Consider the following 6,408-nt stretch of genomic DNA (forward strand, 5'->3'; position numbering starts at 1 on the left):
AGTAGTGACTAGGAACAAACCGCCTCCTCATGATTGCCTTCATTTCCTCCCAAGTCTCAATAGGTCTCTCATGGTTTCTCCTTCTGTTCATCACAAGTTGATCCCACCATATAATAGCATAGTCAAAAAACTCAATGATAGCGAGTTTTACCTTTTTCTCCTCGGAGTAGTTGTGGCACTCAAAAATTAACTCCACCTTCTTCTCCCACTCCAAGTATGCTTCTGGATCATTTTTCCCTTGGAATGTTGGCATCTTCATTTTTATGTTTCCCAAGATTTTGTCAGTCCCATCTTGCCATCTTGGATCTCTTCGGAAACCTCTACCACACCTTTCTCCCCTTGGCACAAACCTGCCCTCATTGTTCAATGAAGCTTGATCTTCTTCATCTTCAAACTCATCCTCGTGGTAATCATCAGAATCATCCATCCGCACACGCCTTTTTTGCCTTCTAGCATTAGGGCCTCTTTGGGGACGCTTTTCACGCAAAGTAGTAATAACAGTGTCTTGCCTATCCATCGGATCTCGAATCTCATTAAACACCACATTCATGCGTTCAAATTGTTGTCGCATGGCCTGCAAAATGATGGACAACTCCTCCCCTCCTTCCTAATTTGATGTTTCGCCCCTAGAAGACATAATTTTGAAACTACAAAAAATTGTTAGAAATAATTCCTCACAACACTCCCTCACGTGTTTGCACTCAAATTATGTCACTCCCACTCATGTTTCACTCTTAAATAGGCTTTTTCCCGATTTTAGTCTCACACTCTCTCGCCTTTTTCTACTCGTAGCTTCCCCTTTTCAGTTCTGCATTGAACTAATAAACTTGATCAAGAAATTCAACTTGTAGCATTTAAACAAATACCAACCACAAGAAAATATGACAAACACAATAAATCAAAGGAAGAGGACAAAAGAAAACGATATTCTGGTCTAAGAGAACTGAAACTACAAACAATTTTTTTTTTTTTTGTTTTCTATTTCTCTTCTGATGTTTTTTTTTTTCATTTTTTTTTGGTAGCTGGGTGCACGATTTTAACCTAGTGCAAGTAAAAAAAAAAAAAAAGAACAAAGAATAAAGAACACAAAAGGAACAAGATAAGATGATAACAGGAAACAAAAGATAAAGGGATAGAAAACTGATTTTAGAACCTGTGCTCTGATACCAAATGATGCGAACCTCAATCGACACGCTTTGAGACCCAACAAAAATATTGGAATACTTGCCCAAGAAAGCTAAAATTCAGATTTTTGATAGAAGCCCTGATCCAATGTTTATAATCGAAATGCGAACCAAAGGTATAAGTATGACACCTTGACCCAATGATTATAATGAATCACGAACCGAAGATATAAAGTTTGAACGCCATAAGAAATAATCTTTGATAAGTTCACAGTTCTTGAAGAACCAAAAGAAGAGCAAAGCCTCACCTTTTTTTATTTTTATTCAATAATATATGAAAAACGTTTACAGATTTAAGGGCCTATTTAAAGGCTTCATAAAACTTGACAGACAAGAAAATATATTCTAAAATAACTCCTAATTGATTTTTTACCATATTAGGAATCAAATTTGACCTAAAAAACATTAAATGCACTTAAAAACATGGAAAATAGCTAAAAAACGTTCTAAATACTAAAAGCCCTAAATTTAGGTAGATTTGGTTTGAAATAGCAACTCCAGAATAGGAAAAAATCTCCATTAACTAATATAGAGCTGAAAAGTCAATCAGCCATTAATCCACGCCATAAATCACTCCCAATTAAGTTAGATCAGCCCTCAATAGCTTGGATTAAATTTATTACGCATTCATCTTCCTTTGGGCCAAGCTTGGAATGCCCTGCATTAGAATCAACCTAAATCTCTTTAATTAGCCCATTAAGTGCTTCTTTGATTTTCTTGGATCTTGCTCTTGTAATAGGCCCAACTGGAACATGTAATGGATCATTGAATGCTTGTTGATTCTCATCATTATATATTTAGGAAGTGTTGTTAGTAATAAGTTTTAGTCTTTCATTTAGGTGACGAGAACGAGAACATGGACACTTGAGCTCCTCTTGTACAAATTTCTCGCGTCTTTTGTTTTCAGGTAAGGGATTTGTGACATGTGCGTTTGATAAGTATGAAGACTAATTAGAAAATTATTATGCATCAAAACCTTTTAATTAGAGATATTACATATAAGCATGATTTAAATAAAGATTTATGTTCGTGACTTATTGAATCCTATATATACGATAATTTTAGCATATTGATGCTAGTACTCATCTCACGAACATAGTATTTAAAAAATGAAATGGATATGCTACTGTTATGGAATATTTATGTAAAAGTATAGTATCTGAAAAGTATAGTTTTTAGTTATTCCATTATTATGATCTGAACTCAGCCAGTAGGGGTTATAGTACTGGTATTTCCATGGAGATTTTGATTGGCCATTAAAAGTGGGACTGGCTCTGCTATACCTGCCCTTGTTTGTAACCACAAACTTGTGGAGGATGTCAACCTACCCCCATAGTTGAAAGTATGTATTATGATATGATTCCGGAATTACCTAGCATTGTGGGGAATGCTGGATGCCTGACACTATGTGCTGGAAGCCTCCCAAAGTTGTGACAGACTTACAATTAGACTGACTAATATGTATTATAAATGAGCTATTAAGCTATTTGGAAGTTATAAGAAAAATATGATGATAAGAAAAGTATGTTAAATTATGTTTAAGCTCCTTATCATGTTCTTTTGTTATTATAAGAAAGGAAAATGAAGTATTTTCTTTTGAAAGTTCATAAGTTACAATATGAATAGTATGAAGGCTATTTTATCAAACTTGTCATATCCATAAAATGTTTGATTTTACATGCATTCTTATCAAAGGCCCATGGAGCTTAAAAACCTTACTAGGCTTTGAAGCTCACCCTATTATATTTCAGTGCACAGGTTTTTCCTGGAAGTAGCGAGAGTATTAGAGGTGGCAAGATTCTATGATTCTCTTTTGTTAGATTGTATAGTCTTCTTTTGTTGTATAATAGTTTAGCTCTTTTGTTGTATAGGAGGAATCAAGATGTACTTGATCCTTTGAGCACAGATGTAATTCGGAACCTTAGTTTGTTTTGAACCCCAGTTGTATGTCTTTAGGGTTAGGTTTGTAAATAAGAACTTTTGCTAAATGTTTAGCTATGTAATATTTGCATGAATACCTGAAGTTTCAGCCAAGTGGTTATCTTGCAAAGTTCAAATGAAGTGAATTTTCAAGGTTTTCATCATTTTTTGGTATATTATGGCTTTTATGCAAGAAAATAAGCAGGTATAAAGGAAAAAATTCTTGATAAGTACCTTCAGTTTAGGTTGGTTTGTGTTAGTATTGAGGTAAACTTGATATTACCATGCCGGTCATGCTCTAAATTCTGAAATATAGGTTTGGGTCGTGACACCAGTCCCAAGATCCTGTCCCATTCTCAGACCCTGCACAATACATCCAGAATAATCAAAGACAATGCGATAACCTAACTCAGCTAATTGTCCCACAGAAAATAAATTGTAAGAAAGGTCAGGAACATTAAAGACCCTAGGAACTGAGAGGTTGGAGGTCGAAACAGAACCTATATTATGACTAGACATTGTGAAACCATTTGTTGTGCGAATATTAAGAGGGTGTGATGCAAGTTTAAGTTTAGAAAATAATGATGAGTGAGGTGTCATGTGATTGCAACAAGCAAAATCCATAAACCAAGAGGTAGGAGACATACCAGATAAAGCTGAGAGAGAAGAGGAATAAGATACATTACCAACCATACGAATGACGTTAGCGATGATGTTTATAAGGTCATCTTTGGAAATGGTGAAAGTGAATCCAAAAGACTTAGACTGTGTAGAGACGGGAGCCATTGGTTGGACATTCTTAGTGTTAGCAACAGTAGCAGCAGAAATTGAAACAGCTGATTTGTTGTGATGATAGTAAGTCTCAATATTGTGGCCAAAACGTTTGCGGAAATAGCAAAAACGTTTGTTGGATTGTCGGCGACGATTATTGCAACTAGAAGAAGACCTATCCTTATTCTTCATTTAGAGGCAAAAAATGCAAAAAATGGACTGTAAAAATGAAATCTATGTGAAAAACTGGGTAAGGAGCACCTAGACTGCAAAAAGTCAAACTTGACAAAAAGTCAACGGTCAACATTGGTCAAAGTCAATGGTCAGGTCAACGGTGGCTGACGTAACAAGTCAACAGACGTCAGCAGCTGATGGGCGCTGATGTACGTAGATGACGTCAACTAGGGCTGACGTGGCAGTGATGACGTCAGCAGGTGACCTAGAGGCATGTGGGGCACGTGGGGCACGTGGATTAATGTTGCCGAAACTTCGAGCGGCGTGTGAGGGCGCGTGGGAGCTCCGACGTGAATTTTTTTGGTGGCGTTGAGTAGATCGATGGATAGTCTATGCGATGCTATGTCTCGTGTCGTAATCAGAGGTCAAAGGTGACATATCCGATGATGGTAGTGGTTTTGACGTCAAAAGAGAAGCTTTTGGTGGCGGAGATTCAACCCTGAGGACCTCTGATGGCGGTGGAGCAGTTGGGAGAGGGCACTAAAAGGGCTTACTGACCACAAAAGTTTAGGTAGCGGAAAATACCGATAAAGACAAGACTGCAAGACACAAGAAAATTAGAGTAGTGGGTCTGATACCATGTTAGAAATACTGAATAATTGTATTGTATTTCTCAATAAAAGAATATACATGAGTGCCTTTTTATAGGAGACATATGAGTGCAGTATAAGTAAGAGTTTAGTACAAGAATGTGTGCTATACAAGTAATCTAGTTGGGCCTAAAGCCCACAACACTATACACCTTAACAAGATTGATTTAAAACTTAAGGCAAAGCTTCACTTTCTCTCTTGATCAATTCCAAATTATTTAAGCTTCCATGATTATCAGCCATAAAATTCAGATTGTAATGAATTTGCTATTGTATTTTTTGGTATTTCTTTTAAAGGCATGCGATTTTTTCACTTGCAAATTTTAACAATTAGGGGCTGAAAAAGTATTAAAGGATGTGACCTTAGTTGGGTAAAGTACAACTTTTTAAATTTGGGTTGGCAACTCAAACTTTACACAAGCCATAGGTGGGTAAAGTTTAATGGACTCTTTTAAATATTGTAGAGCATTGGTTTAAAATTTTTAATTTTAGCAACCAAATTGAAACTTGAGGCATATCTTGTTAGAGTGAGTGTGTTTCAAACACTTAATATTTGCTTTGTGTCCCACATTGGTTAGGAATAAGTCTTGTTATGAGTTTATAAGACTTTGCACATCTTAGGTTGTAAAGTTGGAACATAATGGGCTAGGTGTTGACTTGGGCTTGGGCTTGGGTTTGTTAATTGATTCTTGGGTTGCACCATTCCTCTTACTTTTGTTTTAGCCCAAATTTGAGCTGATTTTTGTTATGACCGTTGGGGAGCTTCTGAGCAGCCCGTTGGGCATTTAATATTCAGCCCGTTGGGGCATTAATTGTGCTGCCCGTTGGTGCAGCCAGCCCTCCCATCAAATTAGTTTATAAACCCTACAAAACACACTATTCATCACATATTCTTCTCATCTTCTCCAGCCATAGCAGCTCTCTTTCTCTGTTCTGTTCTGTTTTTTTTGTGTGGCTGCATAGAAAATTTCAGCTTCATTTTTCTTAAGAAAAGGAAAGGCAAGTAAGGTTGTTCCTAGTTCTTCTTGCTTGAGTGTGTGATCAACTTGAAGAAATTACTATAGTCTAATCTTGGGGGGTTGTTCGGCCAAGAGAGCCATTCACACCGAGTTCTACTCCGGGTGGCACGAATCAACCTTTAAAGACAACGCATTTTGCGTGATTCTATAGTTTGTGAGATCTTTCTAACTCTATCTATTTAATTTTGTCATTGCTAAATTTTTAGGGTTTGTATTGTTGAATAAAAACTTGTTTATTTAGCCATATTTTCCAACATATCTTAGGGACCAAAATAGGTATTTTTTCCTATTATGTATTCCCTTAGTTTCACTTGTTAGTTTACTGATAGGCAGGGATTCCTTTTTACTTTGAATTACTAATGTACTGTAAGGAACCAATTCTGTCAAGTCAGCGGAGCCTGATTTAAGCTCAACCAGAGGAGAGGTATACTTTAAACTTGGTGAGTGAAATAGATAGACTGCCTAGTGGTAATGTTGGAAATGCAATAAACATTCTGTCTGCTGAGGAGCTTACACCAATATCAGAAGAGATTGCTGGTTCAAAGATCAAGCAAGCAAAAGGGAGCTCTACCTGAAGGCTTCAAAGATCAAGCTAGCCAGACATCAAGTAACTTCCTACATTTGTGTTACCTCTTCATCTCCATGCTCCCTTTTGTTAATATAGTTTTTTTTTTTCTGCCCCTTTTGCTG

The 6,408-nt window shown here is 36.7% G+C and overlaps 1 long non-coding RNA gene across 1 annotated transcript in view; it reads left to right on the forward strand.

The window, feature by feature from the left end:
* LOC142607458 (uncharacterized) overlaps window positions 1–3,268 on the forward strand; it is a 9,094-nt gene extending 5,826 nt beyond the window's left edge. Inside the window, exons 2-3 of the long non-coding RNA XR_012839325.1 lie at window positions 2,024–2,091; window positions 2,936–3,268. This is a non-coding gene — a long non-coding RNA (uncharacterized LOC142607458). The remainder of the gene's footprint in view (window positions 1–2,023; window positions 2,092–2,935) is intronic.
* The last annotated feature ends 3,140 nt before the right edge of the window (window positions 3,269–6,408 follow it).

Source organism: Castanea sativa, chromosome 1 (genome assembly GCF_040712315.1).
Source record: "Castanea sativa cultivar Marrone di Chiusa Pesio chromosome 1, ASM4071231v1".
In the NCBI taxonomy this organism is placed as follows: domain Eukaryota; kingdom Viridiplantae; phylum Streptophyta; class Magnoliopsida; order Fagales; family Fagaceae; genus Castanea; species Castanea sativa.